The sequence below is a fragment of the Symsagittifera roscoffensis genome, chromosome 3 (genome assembly GCF_963678635.1).
Source record: "Symsagittifera roscoffensis chromosome 3, txSymRosc1.1, whole genome shotgun sequence".
Classification (NCBI taxonomy): Eukaryota; Metazoa; Xenacoelomorpha; order Acoela; family Convolutidae; genus Symsagittifera; species Symsagittifera roscoffensis.
Window position 1 is genome coordinate 79,132,654 of NC_087064.1, and position 17,506 is coordinate 79,150,159.

Sequence of the window (17,506 nt, forward strand, 5' to 3'; positions counted from 1 at the left end):
CCTGTTTACGCTCTGCTACCCGACAAAAAGGAATCAAATTATTGTCGCCTTCTAAGTATTCTAAAAATTGAGTCCCCAATACGCGTTACAATTGATTTTGAAGTAGGTGAGCGAAACTCAAAAATAGCTATCATACTGTGGTGCAGTGTTAATTCCGGGCACTTTATGACGTCATGCTTATTATAGTCAGTTATTCTAGTTTTGGATCACAATGTCATTGACGACCTGCCAAACCACGGTTTAATTTCTACGCAGCTTATTTCTCACTTATGTAAGATTTAAGTCGATATAGTTTATTTGTCATGACTTTACATATATCATTAATTATCTACATGAATTAAATCTTGGTAAACTTTAACTTAGTCTTCTGAGTTATCACATGGCGCAGCCAGCAGTTCTGGTTTCAAACGACCGGAGTGACCTGTTACGCGTTCTTGTTTTCTGGCACAAGCCAACGTTCGACCCACCCAGTAGCTGGGACGCTTGGATATGACAATTCGATCTTGCCATCCCATTGCGGGAGCGTTGTGATCCCCGCGAACTGCTAAAGCTGCTCGGAGCAGTTTGCGACGATCCGGCTCCTAAACCGGAAGCTATTGGACCTAGTGAGGATGCGGCGGCAGCAGCCAATCTTATTGCCAGGGACGTGGCAGCTGTTCGTAGGATCGATGAAATCAATGAGGAACGTAGGGCAAAAGGCCCCAGAATTGCAACTGGTATTTTCTTTTACGAGGCAGATCAACGTATCAAGTCTCGACTTTTCTTTTCTCTGGGGTCCGAAGGTCGGAAACGTTTCCTTCAGAGTTATCCTCATACTGACCTCAGCGCTATCACGATAAAATATTTTTATGATAATTGTGTTCTTTTTAAAAAGGAGAAAAACTATATCATTGAACATTTTCAAATATATAACGCAGTCCACGTCGATCGTGAGTGTCTAGAGGCTTTCTACTTGCGTCTTACGGGTCAAGCAGCCCTGTGCGGCTGGACAATAGATCAAGAGAAAGAAGTAGTGAGAAAAATATTCATTGCTAAAATGCGATATAAAAATATTCAACGTGAATTATGTATTCGTCCAGGTAACACATCAGAAGAAACTCTAAAGTCGGCGTTATTGCAGGAGAAGGGGGCCCAAACGGTAACCAGTTTACAAAACCAACTGGGATCTTCATCTGTGGTGGGCGGCTCATCCCATCAGGGCTCCAGTTCTGCTCAAAACTTTCGTATCAAGCAAGAACCAACATTTTCGGTGCAGGGGAAGAAACTATCCGATCGGGTCATTCGAGCTCAGTCGAACAGCCGACCGAAAGGAAGTAACAATCCAAAGCATGCTAAGCCTTGTTATTTCTGGGGAAATAAATTCTCCGCCAATCACAAGAAATGTCACATAGAGGAAGTGCGGGAAAAGGGGCCACTTTGCAAAATGTTGCAATTCTAAAGGCGTGACCGATGTCGATGCGGAATCAGATGAAACTACTGAGGAGGGTTGCAATTTCATTACTTCTGATAGTGAATCAGAGTTTGCAGTCCTGGCTGTGGCCGGGGTCTTTCGCTCAGTTACCTCTTCAGTTACTACATCGGGGAAAAAACTGGAAGTAGTCAATGCGGCCACTGGTAAATTGCGTTGTATCCAAATCACTCTTCGATTTAATCAAACATTTTTCGAAGCAACGGTAGATACGGGAAGTCCTGCCTCTTTTGGAAATAAAAGAACTGCAGAGTATATCGTGAAATCAGTACCTTCGGCGGTGATATTAAATGAAAAGGAACGTCCGATAGATAGGGTGTACGTCGACTATAATCAGAAACGTATTGATTTGTTTGGCACACTAATGGTGGACGTGTCATCTTTGGGCTGGAATGTGAATTCAGCTAAATTTCTCGTCTCGGAAAACCGGACGCGTTGGCTCTATATTTGCAATCACAGTTGGGAGTCCGGACGACGCAAGTAAGACCGTCTAGGCCACTAGTGGGCAAAATTTACCAGACGGAATCGAATGAGACATCGGATTTCTGGAGAGTGCGATACAAAAAAAAAGTTCAATCATGCTTTTTCTTGTATCAGTAGAAATAAGAGTCATCAGTATCAGTAGAGCAAAGAGTCATCAAGTTTTCCCCACGTTCAAGTCGCCGCTTATCCCAATTCAAGAAAAGGCCAGGCGGGTCCCAGTTCACATTCAGAAGGTCGGTGACGAATTCGGAAAATTATCCAAGAAAGTCATATTGTCAAACTCAATATGTGTACCAGCGATCACTTCATATCCCCGATTGTTATCACAGCGCGAAGGATGGATCAGTCAAATTGCCAATGTATGCGAAACCTATGAATGACCAAAACCATAAGAATAAAAAAAACGCGTTTAGTCAAAATCCACTGAGCCACGCGGTCAGCAGCCATTGTAATTTCAACATTGTTTGTGGGGAAAAAGCGGGCACTTATCGTTTCAAAACTGGTTTCTATGGTCTCGCCGATATGCCCAAAGAGTTCCAGAAAGCTATTGACAATACTCTTCAAGGGTTGTCGGGAATTTTTTGTTTCCTGAACGATATCCTTATTGTCTCGAAAAGCTCAGTGGACGAACATAATCAGCTTGTGGAGAAGCTTTTCGTCAGACTCGACGAGGAAATATTTGCTTTTAAACTGTCGAAATGGGAATTTTCGATATATCAACTCTCCTGGTTAGGTTTCGACATTGATTCTGTAGGGTATAGACCTAAGCGCTCAAAAATTATGCGGTGTTGGCTCTTGTACCACCAAAGACGTTAAAACAACTCAGATCATTCAAGTGTATCCTTAATCATCTGCAAAGAATTTTGCCGAATCAACAGGTTCATTCGGACCAATTACGCCCATCATTAAAGGCAAGCAATAAAAACAAATTCGTTTGGGGGGAAGAGCAACAATATGCTTTTTCAACATCTTTCAACTTATCGCCAATATCGGTTTGGATTCCAATAGCGTTTGCGTATCGGTTTTTAAACGATCAAGAAAAGAAACATAGCACAAATGAATTACAGCTTGTCACCATTGTTTGGTCTTGTGAGTAGTGTGTCCAACTGTAACTGAAAGTAAAACTGTAACTGTAACTGAAACTGGCTAACTGAAACGTTTTTCCCTAAGTGAAAATGTAACTGAAACTGGAATTACCGCAATTGGCTAACTGAAACTGTAACGGAATTAAACATTATCTTCATTCCAGTTGCAGTTACAGTTGTTGCGGCTATATATACTCAACGTTGCTCCATTTGCTCCAACCGTCAGTGGCTAGATTGAACTAGACGACGTTAACCACTTTGTTCGATACGATAGCCACTTTGTTCCTTAAAATTTGTAATACAACTTTGCTCCTTATTTTTTTTCTAAACTGAAACGTCAAACTGAAACTGTTACTGAAACTGAATAGAAATCCAAAAAAAAACTGTAACTGTAACTGAAACGGAAAGGCAAAAAAACTAAAAACTGTAACTGTAATCATAACTGAAATGGCAAAAAAAATGATTCAGTTGGACACACTACTTGTGAGCATTTCCGAAACTACTTATTGGGTAACCACTTCGAAGTTCTGACAGACTACAAAGCATTTATTTTTGCTCTAAAGACCAATAGGGGTAACAAGACACATCAGTCCCGGTTAACTCGTTAGGCAGACCGGCTATTGCCATTCGATTTTGATGTTATTCATATATCAGGAAGCAAATTGGGAATAGTCGATTATTTGTCTCGCTTTCCTACTTTTGCGGCCCCTCTGCCAAATAGTCTTGACGAACAGTATGTAGTTAAATATATTAGCCTGTTTTTCGATGCGTGTGATTTATGGACCGTTGGGTTCATAACTCGCTAGTAACAGTCGAATCTTCGACTAATTCGCTGAAACACCGCTCTCAAATCTCTGCCGCCTTGGTTAATTCAATTTCATGTAATGTTAAATTCAATGCTCGGGCGGTTTCCTCCGGTTTCATAGCTGCGATGGGTTTATCCGACCGCTAGAGGGCGAAGAGTTCTGTGTCAGTGGTTCGTCTATTAAGTGTTCCGTTTCGCAGTGTAAGGCGCCGCTAAAGGGCGGTTATTCAAACGACATTATCATCGACCAATCAGAACGAAATAAGTGTTCCGTCAGCTCGTCGCTAGAGGGCGACTCAATTTATGCACATCCGTTCAACCAATCATATTTCAATTGGTTTAATTTATTCATTGTCATTTTCTCACCATGTTTACTAAATTGTATGCCATTCTGAATTCTCTTCTTGTCATTAACCGCAGTGGTCATTTTGTTTTTGCCATTCATACATCTTATTGGTGTTTTCTTAGTTTCTGGCCCTGTTACTTTGATTTACTGGATTTTGGTGTTCTTCACGCTATTCATTTTTCGGAGTGTCATTATGAATCAATCACGTGATGATATTTGAGCGGCTACTAAATCAATTCGTGCCTCTCAATCGGTCTTGGTTCTCGTCAGATCGTGCAATGCAAAGATTTCGCTTGGGAGCACATCGCCCGAAAAGGACAACGTCAACCCAGCGGGTAGATGCTTTGAAGGGTCAGTACGCTCGTATTCTGGCGAACTTTCGCTCGCGAAGGCTGCGGAAGTTTGGTCCAGTGAGTCGTCCGACACAAGTTCTCAGTTTGGACATTCTTAAACCTCCTGTTGTAGCTCCAGATCGGAAATCGCTCTCGGGTCTAGTGGGAATTTTGTATGCAGATGTGCTGTCAGAGCTTACAGACGAAGATCCTAGGTTCGTTTGATGAAACGGGCTCTGATTAACAATGACTACGAAAATTTTAGCAGAATTGACGCGTATCTGAAATCGTTTTGGCAGTGTTCAGCAGTAGTAGACGGTTGTATTGTGGTGTATAATCGTATTGCTATTCCAAATGTTCTTCAGAAACCGATTCTTGCGCGACTTCACAGATCACGTGCGGGACAACTTGCCATGGTGGACGCGGCACAATATATCTGGTGGCCCCGGATGCACTGTGATATTATTCAGCTGCAGGGATTGCCCTCGTGTACTAAGTTCGGTAAGAATCTTAAGGCTAATGAATGCTTCATTTAAATCGTCCCAAACCTTACCTCAACTGTCAGGTCCGAATGAGGAACTTCAGCTTGATTACGCTGGTCCTGCGAATGAGGAACTTCAGCTTGATTACGCTGGTCCTCTTTCGGACTGTGCAGGTAATGTATACATCTTGGTCGCGATCGACGGATACTCCAAGTATCCTTCAGCTATGATTACTCGATCCACTGGAGGTAAAAAGACTTAAATTTTTGAAATCTTACATTCAATAACATAGTATTCCCAAGTCAATTAAAACAGATCAGTATTCAGGTTTCAAAAATAATTTGATACAAGCATTTTGTAAGGAAAAAAATTCGTCAGCAATTTTGCCCGGTGGGTGACCATCGAGATTGTGGTTTGGTTAACGTTCCATTCAGACCATCACGCGTCGGTTGGGTGATTAAATCTAGATTTTTCCAACGTTCAGATTACTCTAAGGCACATTATTGAAGATATCCGTTTGACTAAAAACTCGGTTACGGGGTTTTTACCTTTTGAATTACCTTTTGGTCGACCGCCGAATACAGAATTATCTATTGCAGCTGAGCGTTTATCCTCGCGTGTTAATTTAGTTAATCAACAGTTGGAAAGAGATCTTCTTACTGCGGAACAGCGTCGGGAGCAATGTGACAGCCGACCCAGGATCAAGCTAGTTAGAAAGGGGTCATCCAGCCCAAAAGTGTCACCATATTTCGGTGGTCCTACGGCTTCTGTCTTCGAAACTCCCCATTACAGGGCCCTTGAAAATCTGGCCGAATCAGTGGTTGGCTTTAAAAAAGAGTGACTCACGATGAGGGCGTCAAAACCCTCAGAACTCTGACTGAACGCAATCAGGTTCTGGCGGCCACACTTTGTTCAAACTTGTCGTCTGGCACTCTTCGGCTCCGGAATCAAAAGCCGGCAGAGCAACTTCAACCTTCTCAACCTAAACGTAATTTGGATTATTTAGTTATCAATAATCCGGAAAGTGGAAATATTCCGCAAAATTCTTGTTAGGAAATCTGGTCGGGAATTATTCAAATCTTTCAAGGGCAAAATTGTCAGAGTTACTGGGACTACATATATTACTGATAAAGATAAGGTATTAAGAAGGAATCGCCTTGCGGTGCCTCTTAAGTCAAACTCTGTAGGTTTTACAGGCAAACAATCAACTCCGGTCAAAAAGGGGCAGAAACGCCCAATCATGTCATCTTCTTCTTCGACTTCGCCGGAGGACAATAGACCACTTAAGCCCCCTACTCGGACGCGTATTGCTGCCCTAACTGTTACGATTGCGATTCGTCCCAGGCCTCCAACTCTTCTGTCTGCATCAACGCCGCATCAATCTAAATCTGTGTTACGAACGCCACCGAAGAAGTATTCCGGACGCTCCAGGTATTCGCTCAATTCTCAGCAGCACTGACCCCGTGGTCGACCTAACGGATTCCTCATCTACTTCAGGAAACTTGCTTTTGTATACGTCAGGTATCAAAGTTCAGGCATCTTCACCTTCGAAGACTATGTTTATGGCTTGCCCGGATCTCATTCCCATCTCTTGCCCAACGATTACTCTATGCCCAAAACACAGGGGTACTCTGCGGGGTCGGGATCGTCCGTCCCAGGTTCTCCAGCTTGTGTTATTTCTACAGGTGGTTCGGAAGGTCACGGTTATCTCTCATCGGCATCTAATTCTTTACGAACATCGTCTCATCAGAAGAAGCAAACCCCATTTTTCGGCAGCCCAATTCGGCATTCGGTAAATCTCGTCGGTTCTCCATCCGACCAGCCTCAGGTGTCAAGTCCAGATTTGGTTTCTCAGGATAAGCGTGTCCGTTTTTCCCAGGCCAGTCAAGTAGAGTGTTCTCAAGTGGATCCTTTCACGGCGAGTTCGTCCAAAGATACTTCAGGATTTACAAGAAAATTCACTCTTTTCCCAAATTTTTCCAAGCCTTCTTCAGAAAACCCGATGAGGAGAAACGAGAATTAAAACTCAGTCTTGTAAACTCAATAGGCATTAAACTCGCGTTAGCAACTTTAATCAAAACTTTTCGAGTACTTTATTCATTATAAAAATTCTTTTTTGCTCTAAGCTGTTACTAAATTTGTTCTTCATTTAATTTAAATTCATATGTCCCTGTGGTACAGCACATCCTGCATGTGCAGTAATTATGTTAACCTCGCTGCACACTAACCTTGGGACGCATATCGTTATCTGTAATTATATATATTGTTACTAAACTTATGTCAAGGTCACTCAGTGTTGATCACTGAATAGATCTTAAATTTACGTTAGCTCTGCGTACGATGATACGACTAAATGAGCTGGCTCACGGAACCGCCTATTGATAGAGAAAACAAGGTTTCGGATTAAATTAAACTCTTGAAACTATATCATTTTCAATTGAGCTTACAGCATTACATCACCTTACCACATGGCAGGATTCATGGCACAGGATAACCGAACGGACATGGGTATACCAGTGTTCTGGACATCAGCTAGTTCGGATCTACCGTGGAATTTTAAAATTTGGTTGGACCAATTTATGCTAGCAGTGACGGTGAAAGAAAGTGTGAATCCTGAGATATTACTAGAAGAACCAAAAGAAGTTATTGATGAGCCAATGCCTCGCCCACAAACTCTGGGAGAAACCGAAAATGCACAGGCAGTAACGGACCGGGAAGCGAGAGATAGACTAAGAAGAGACAAAGTAATACCCGAAAACCAAGAAAGAAGAGAACGCGGACCTAAGGTCGGACATAATATGTTCTACAATGAAGTCCAAAAACGACTGGTTTATTCCTGGCGCTAGGCACAGAAGGGAAACAGAAATTCGTGCAGAAAAATCTACATATTGAAATATCAAAACTTGAGTTCAGAGATATGGTGAGATTGGCTAAGGTACCATTTGAAAAAACTAAAAACATCACGTAAGAGCAATATAGATTATTCACCAGAACACAAGAATCCGGAGACACCCTGGAGTCTTTTTATGCGGCATTAAATGCACAAGCAGTCACGGCCGAATTGGGTGGATTGGAAGAAGAATTGGTTCGAGACCTATTCATATCCCAAATGAAAAATACTGCTCTTCAAGATACCCTGACGTTCGAATTGTTCGCACCAGATGAAGTACTCAAACGAGCTATCAAATTTGAACAAAGCAAGCAAACAACACAAGCGTTCCAAAAATCGGTATTAGGAAGCTCAAGTGGAGGCCAATTCTCTGGGCCTCAAATCAAAATAAAACAAGAGCCAATAATGGTTGTGGGAAATAAAAATCAGAACTACAGGAGATCGAATAGGGATCAATTCAAAAAGAAATGGAATAATAACAAAGACACAAAAAACCGAACTGAAAAAAACCATGTACCAGATGGGGCAGAACATTCGGTGAAGGACATTTGAAAAGTTGTCCAGCTATGGGGAAAACGTGCAAAAGCTGAAGTAAGCAAAAACACTTTGCAAAAATGTGTCGCTCGAATCAAGTGAACGAGATTACCGAAGAAAATTCTAGTTCAGAAGATTGTAACTTAATTCACGGTTTTGAATCCTGCAATGAGTTTGAAATTATGGTGGTCGAGCCCAGGCTTAACAACTCACCGGAAAAAGTAATTGAAAAAATTATATCAGGAGTAAATGACAAGAGTGAGATCAAAGCTACGAAAGATGTTCGAAAAGTTGACATTCGAAGAGACCCAAAGTCGCACCAAATAAAAGCGTTGAAGGCACTGGTAAGAATAGACAAGCAAAATATAAACATGACCATAGATACTGGAAGTCCAGTATCATTTCTGAACAGGACAACGGCAAAACAGTTACTGGAGGGAGCTCCAAAGATCAAATTCATCCCAGCTGAAGAATTGAACCTGGCGACAGTTTGTTGACTACAACAAACAACCAATTCAGATACTAGGAGCATTATGTACTAGTATCCGTGCAGCGGGGTGGGAAGTGCAAGACGCATCGTTGTTAGTCACAGAACGCCGAGCAAGATGTATTCTGGGGCTAGATTTACAAGGAAAATTGTGAATCCATACGTCACAGAAATCAGCACCTTCAAAAAGATCTAGGTTTGACGTGCTACTGTGCGAGCAGTCGGAAGGTATGAAACATCAATTTTACAAAAAAATTCCCGTCTCTATTTGATCGAAAGGGGGAATCAAAAAATCAGGTGGTTAACACAAAATTCAAATACCCACTATGCCCAATTCAAGAAAAAGGTAGGAGGATTCCTATACATATACAAGAAAATGTGCAAGCAGAACTATCAAAATTGTTATCAGAGGGTCATATAACAAAACTTGACTAATGCACAAGTGACTGTTTCATTGCTCCAATAGTCATCACGGTGAAAAAAGACGACTCCATTAAATTGGCGTTAGACGCAAAACCCATAAACAGGCAAATGTATAATAACAAATACCAGATGCCAAATGTGGATGAATTACTGGATGGAGTAAGTCAAATAGTAACTGCCAATACAGCCGGTACGCTGTATTTCACGGTACTCGACCTGAAATACGCTTATAGTCAACTCAGACTAAACGCAGAAACAGCTAAGTAGTGTAACTTCAACATAGTAGGTGGGCAGGCAACAGGAACATACAGGTTCCTCACCGGGTTCTACGGATTAGCAGACATGCCTGCAGAATTACGAAAAGCCATGGATCGGACATTAAATCATGCAAAGAACACAAAGGGAGAAAAACATGAACATGAAAAGCTAATCGACGCTTTAAAAAAATTGGACAATGAAAATCTAGCGTTAAAATTGGAAAAGTGCAAATTTTTTCAGACAGAAGTTAACTGGCTAGTTCATAAATTTACACCAGAAAGTATAACACCAAAAGTCACCAAGACAGAGGCAATACTAAGACTGCAACACCCAAAGTCCTTAAAACAATTAAGATCGTTTATGGGTAGCATTAACCACCTCTCTAAATTCATCCCTAACGCTGCGAGTCTAATCGATCAGTTCAGACCACTGTTAAGAGAAGAAAACGAGAAAAAGATGAAAAATGTTAAATTACCCGTGAAGAAAAATTCGAGTGGGGGGAGTAGCACGCCTTAATTTTCGAATAAAAAAGGCGGTGGCAAGGATAGCACAAATTCATTATTATGACCCCAAAAAGGATACTCGGGTAAAATGTGACGCAAGTCACAGCGGTCTCGGCGCGACTCTAGAGCAGAAAACAGATGATAACGAATGGGTACCTATTGCGTTCGCATCACGTTATCTTAACACTCGAGAGAAAAAGTACTCAACAAACGAGTTAGAACTGCTCGCAGTAGTTTGGTCGGTAGATAGATTTGAACACTAAATACTAGGAAAAGAATTCATACTAGCAACAAACCACAAAGCCCTTACATCAGCACTAGGAGAACATAAATCTAACAAAACGTACCAATCTAGACTAACTAGGTGGGTAGACCGGCTGTTGCCTTATCAATTTAAAGTGGTACATATACCAGGTAAAGACATGGGGATTGTTGATTATCTGTCAAGAGACCCAAACGGGGAACCGTGGCCGGAGTCATACTTAGATAAAAAAAATTCGCTGTAGCGTCGATCGAACACTTTCATAAAGCATTCGATTGCTTAAGCAGTCGGCTAAATGATAGTAAACACAATTCAGAACGAAAACACTCTAGAACATTCTGGATTGAAAGATACACTGGACGAATTAAAGGACGCGTCATCCCACGGTTGCGTAGACGGGCGAATAGCCGTCCCAGGACAACTGCGTCCTGCAGTCTTGAAAAGAATCCACCGAGGCCACCCCGGATATTGTGCATATGGCAGAGGAGTGTACCCATTATGGTAAGAACGTTGAATATATACCAAAAATTGCATAGCAACCGTTGTTCAAAAAGGAACAGGGCTCGACCGGAACGAAAACGGTCAAAACTCACGTCTCTCAAATTGTGAACAAAACACTTTAAGCAAACTATCTCATTGTGAACAGTCGGTTAACACTCAGATAAACAATTGTAAAAAAAAACAGAAAAACATTGTCAAAGCAGACAAAACAAAATGGAAGAAAAACCGAAAAAGACTACAAAAATAATTGAACGCGAAAAGAATAGAGACCAGATGCTCGACCAGGTGACTGAAACGACGTACCGAAGAACAAGAACAGTACGAGGACACGAGTCGGACAGTTCGGAAGAAGACCTACCACAAGTTGAACGGCGGAAAGTGGATATCATAAATCAGCGAAAGGAAACGGGGCAATCAACCTCAACACCTACACATTCAGAACCCAAAAAACTAATTCCTTCTGGGATTTAGTAGGATCAGAACGAGCAGACAAAGTAACACCGGGGAGCTTACTGGAGCTAGAAGCGTCAACAGAAATGTCCAGCCTAAAAGCGAACATACCCGAAATGAACGACTCGAGGATTATAGAAGTGGATCTTACGGCCGATAGCCCGAAAACAAGCCCAGAAATTAGCCTAGTCCGGGACGAAAAATCGATAATCAGCGTTCAAGAAAAGACGAATTTCGACAAGCGGAACATATAGAAGACAACAATCTGTTCAACCTTTGACCGAAACCTCCTTGCCGAGCTAACAACGGAGGATACATGGATGGACAGGCTGAGGATGGTGATAGAACGAAAAAATCGTCACTCATTTGAGATGATGGGGCCATATACGAACTCGCTCTGAGACCAAACGTCCGTTGTAGACGACTGCATCGTCGTAGACGGGCGACTAGCCGTCCCAGGACAACTGCGTGCGTCCTGCAGTCTTGAAAAGAATCCACCGAGGCCACCTCGGACAAGAAGCCATGTTAGACGTTTCTAGATACCTGTGGTGGCCACACATGCATTAAGATATTGTGCATATGGCAGAGGAGTGTAGAAGCTGTACCCATTATGGTAAGAACGTTAAATATATAACAAAAAATGCGTCAAAATCACTTCCACTGCTCACGCAGCCGGGGCAAGAATTGCAATTAGATTATGCCGGTCCATTACAAGATAAGAAGAAGAAAATTTATCTACTTACAGCCATAGATAGATATTCAAAATTTCCGTCGGTAAAAGTCACAAAATCGACTGGGGGAAAGTCGTCGGTGAAATTTCTACGTAATTATATTGATACAAATGGAATTCCGGAATCAATAAGAACCGATCAGTTCTCGGGATTTAAAGGAAAAGCGATGAAAAAGTTCTGTTATAAACATAATATTGATCAAAAATTCTGCCCAGTAGGGGACCATCAAAAGAAGACTGGGAGTTGTTATTGGATGAAATTGTCACATCATTAAAATTTTCTCTTAGCACGATAATTCGAGATCTTAGGTGCAGCAAACAAAAAACAATCAAATGCTCTCCATTCGAAGCCTATTTCGGACGACTTCCAAAAACGAGTTCAAAATCTTAAGGGTTACGTTCATTAAAAACTCTGAGCGTTAAGATAAGGAACACCTGGAGCGCTCAGCTCTCACTGCCTCACAACTAAAAAGACGGATAGATCAACCAAGGGACAGCGTCAAAATCGTGAGAAAAGGGCAAAGCAGTAGAGAAGTTAGTCCTCTATTTAAGTCAGAAGTAGAGCCAGCAAAGGACAGAGATCGAGCGAAAGCCCTGAAGACATTGCTAGAAGCAAACGCTCGATGGAATGCGACCAGGAGAGACACATCGGCTAACTACATACAACGGATAGTCGACGAGTAGAGTACAATCAACCCAGATTTAAGAAAAGAGCTCCTATACTCGTGGGAATACGGTTTCATCGAGGACAAGCCAGTAGAGGACGACCAAAGATCACCAAGCCTACTGAGGAAAGACGAAGGCAGAAAAAGCGGGAAGGCTTTAACAAACCCTCTAAAGGGTAAAGTGCGATCGGAAACTCCACACCCAGTAAAAACAGCTGCGGGGGCAATCTACAGAAAGAGCGATATCGCCGAATCAAAGATTGACACCAGTGACCTCAGAGACAAAAGCCCGAAAAAGGATGAAGCTAGAAGAAGCCCCCATGGAGACGAGCCAAAATCAAAAACAAAGAAGAAATACGGCGGAATAACTTCTTTGATGACAATTTGGCAGAAAAAAAAACAGACCAGAGGACAATTGAAACGCGAGGGCACCTGCACAAAAACAAAAATCTGTTCAAAACTGAGTACTTAAACTCATAGTTATTTTAAATTTTATAAGTAAATTATATAAAATTTTATTATCCCAAGGGAAGTGTGGTACAGAACATACTGCATGTGCAGTAATTATGTTAACCTCGCTGCACACTAATCTTGGGACGCATATCGTTATCTGTAATTATATATATTGTTACTAAATGTATGTCAAGGTCACTCAGTGTTGATCACTGAATAGATCTTAGTTTTACGTTAGCTCTGCGTACGATGATACGACTAAATGAACTGGTTCACGGAATCGCCTATTGATAGAGAAAACAAAGTTTCGGATTAAATTAAACTCTTGAAACTATATCATTTTCAATTGCGCTTACAGCATTACATCACCTTACCACAGTCCCATTCGAATTTCCTCTAGAGGGGGAAATGTGGTGCAGTGTTAATTCTGTGCAATTTATGACGTCATGTTTATTAAAGTCAGTTATTCTAATTTAGGATCACAAGGTCGTTGCTGACCTGCCAAACCAAGGTTTAGTTTCTACGCAGTTTATTTCTCACTTTCTCTTCAACTTATGTAGGGTTAAAGTCGATATAGTTTATTTGTCATGACTTTACGTATATCATTATTTATCTAGATGTTTATATACAAGACGAATTGAATCTGGGTAAACTTTAACTTAGTCTTCTGAATTATCACAATTTATCATTAGTTATCATAAGCAGTAATTTATCATTATTTACTCACCTATTTGCATTTTCATCATGGCGGAGCCAGCTGAAAGAAAAGTGGGGGGAAAGAACCCACTGCATATATTGTTATTTTGGGACGCTCACGCCAGAGCCGCCGACTTATTGGGAGGAATGGATAATTAAAATCCACTGGTGAATGATTGCTAATATGATACAGATCCAGAGGTCTTTTACTTCGACGATACGTTGGATGCTACGGCGATTGCAGCGCTACCTGCGGACGTGAACAGGAAGAATCGCTTGGAATCGGAGAAAAAGTTGAAATCTAAGTTGTACCATTGTATTGGAGATGAAGCACAAAGAAACTTTAAGGCCCGTAAACCGGCGGTTAGTATTAAAACGGAGCAATACCCACGAGTTCTGGATGGGAAGCAGAATGTTTTCAAACGAGAGCGAAACGTTACACACGAGCGAGGATTATTTTACTGAAGAAAACAAAGAGATAACGAACCATTCAAGTAATTTCATGCAGGATTAAGTGCTTTTACCGGGAGATGTGATTTTGCTAACGCTGCTGAAAATATTCGAGACTTTTTCATCATGAACATGCGAGAATCCGATTGTCAAGGAGAATTGTCCCGATCTACCAAGTACCCAGAGGAAGTATATCGAGTCGAATTATCCTACGAGAGAAGCGAACCCGCCTATAAATCTTATACGGGAAAGCCGGCCTCGTCAGCGCCGCATATGACAATCAAGCAGGAGCCGGTTAGCAATATAAAGAGAGGTCAAGGATATTTTATAAACAGAGGACGCGGGGGACGAGAAGGATATACACTGGGGGCAAACAGTGCAGGAACCGGAAACCGTCGGTGCTATAACTGTGATGCACCAAACTTTACGCTGGATCACCTTGCCAACTGTTCGGCGAAAGGAGTAACGTGCAATGCTGGTCGAAAAGTAGGGCACTTCGAGCGAACATGTACGGGTTTGAGACGTGGAATTAACCATTGGAGGGGGACGAGGACGAGTTGGTTTTGTCCGGTATGAGAATGAGCATCACCGAAGCACACACAGTGTAGACAACACATAGGAGGAGCAAGTAGCCTGGGTCAATTAGCAGAAGAATATGGCGAGGAGATATCAACCTCCTCGGGGTCCGATGATTACATGGTGATGTCAATCAAGAAGATAAACGCGATGGAGCTCAAAATTCCGAATGCTCGAGTCGAAATTGAGGTGCCGGGAAAGAAGATGTGGCTCTGGGTTGATAGTGGGTCTCCGGTTACAATTTTCAGCATGACGGACCTGAAATCGGACCTGACGGCACCAGAGACAAGCCATTATGATGAGAACTTTACGTTACCAAAAATAGGAATGATTAACGCAACATTATATCCTAGGGACCAGTCAAATCCTAGGGGTCAAACAGTCAAAAATAAAATTCAAAAAATACCGGCGGTTGAGGGCTTACGAACATGCGTTCACTCACGCGAAAGAGTCGCATCCAATCAAAATATAGAGGAATTTGAATATGCAAAGGATAGACCGAATTGTGAGCGCTCACAAGAGGGCGTGGTTGCATGCAACCTGCGGTCAGCCAATCAGAAACAAGATATTTACATACCGAAGGATATATGCAAATTGCGCAATAAACAAAACAGACGTTGTTCTCAATCAGCTAAGTACAATTGCTTATTCAAACAAGATTATCAATTATTTCAAACCTACCAACATGTCTGCTACTAAGTCGCCAGAAAAGTTAGATCAAAAACATTTCACTATTGTAAATACGTCAACTCAGTCTGGAAATGTCAATCTTAATGTTGTTTTAAACCGAATTCCAAATCAACCGCCTAGTTTAAGTTCCGATTCGGACATTGAAGTTATACCACCAGAGAAAGTACCGCCCAAAACTAACACCTCAAAGAAAAAATAACACCATTATATCAGTTTTTTTGGTCTCTCTTATTCTCTTGTAAATAGCGAAAAAAGGGTTTGTTGTATCATTCCAAGCGATAGCAAAATAGTCAAGATAATCGAGTATCCTTAAATCCTAAACCTGAAATGTGGAGGCCAACCTGGAGAAAGACCCAATTTTGAAGACAATTCGGGATGCGATTAGGGACAGGAATCAAAGGGACAAAAGAAGTGATTACTAAACTCGGACAGTACTACGCGCAACATTATAACGACTGCTCAGTAAGAGAAAAATTCCTTTGGATGGACGGCCAGCTGGCAATACCGAATGATTTGTCGACTTCCATACTTGAAAGACTGCACCACAATCACCACGGCCGAGATAAAAAGTTCGCGGCGGCGAAAGACGTTTGGATCCCGTTAAGGCATCGGAATCTCTCGACAACCGCTAAATTCTGCAAGAACTGCTTGGAAGAGGGTAAATATCCTAAACCGGATATACCCAAAGGTGACATAGGTGTAACATATAAACTTAAGGAACCAAACGATTTGGTAGAACTGGATTTCTGGGGTCCGGTAAACTATGTACAAGGGCGAAAGAAATATGTCTTAGTAGCGGTAGACGCTTTTTCACACTGGCCATCGGCATACGTTTTCTCAAGTAACAAACCAAAAAATGTCCTAAAATTCCTAAGGAAACATATTGATATACATGGGCACCCAAGGAAACCACATATGGATCAAGCGTCCGAATTCTTTTCAAATGAAATTCTAAATTTCTGCAATTAGGAGAGAATTGAGCTTTAAAAATCCCTGGCAAGAGACCACCGCGCATCTGGTATGGTTGAAAGAACCACCGGATCAATAAAAAATTACGTTTTAACGTACCTACGAGAGGACAAAAACCAAAAATTGAATAGAATGATACCCCGGGAAGCTAACACCATTTTCCGAAATCTTACGAAAAAACCATCACTTAAAAATCTCGACTGGACGAAAGACATTAACCAGAAACTACAATATTTAGATGAAGCGAACGGACTCCCTGAAGTGGAGTTAAACCTGGATTGGGAAAAACGAAGTGACATGGTGTACGCGCCCCACAACCGGAAAACTCCTCGGGTGTTGGAAGAACATGCGTTAGCGGAGGCGGACGCCTAATTAACCCATCCTAGCGCACCATCGTGGCTCAAACGTCACAAAACTAGCACTACAGTGGTATCAACAAACTAGGGCTATGGATCCGAAGGACCCAAGGAGGTATAAACGTTTATCTTCTACTATAGAAAAACTAACACCACATACGGTGCAAATAAAAAAGGACCTTTTTAAGGCGAAGTGGTGTTTCGTTTAGATCAGCGGTCGAGGAAAGCCAAATAGCTCCAAAGGCGGAAAAAGGTCCTATAAAGAAAAACACCCCAGTCCGAGTAAAAATCTCGAACAAGGAGTCGCACCATCGGTCGAAGTTAATGTGTTACCATCCGGAGTCGAATAACTTCGAAATTATAAATCTATCACGTTTTTCGTTACCTTTACACTTTCGCTATTTATTAGTGGAGTTTGCCATCTTTTAACAAAGGAAATGAAGTGAACTTAAAAGCAATCAGAAATTAAACCGCGAAAAAGTAAATTAGAGCTTGAACAAATTTCAAGACTTCCTGAAAAAAAAAACAAATCATCGCGACCTATTAATGAATTTGAACTACATTCATCGACTGTTAAAAATCACATGACTTGAATAAGTGAACTTAAATTGA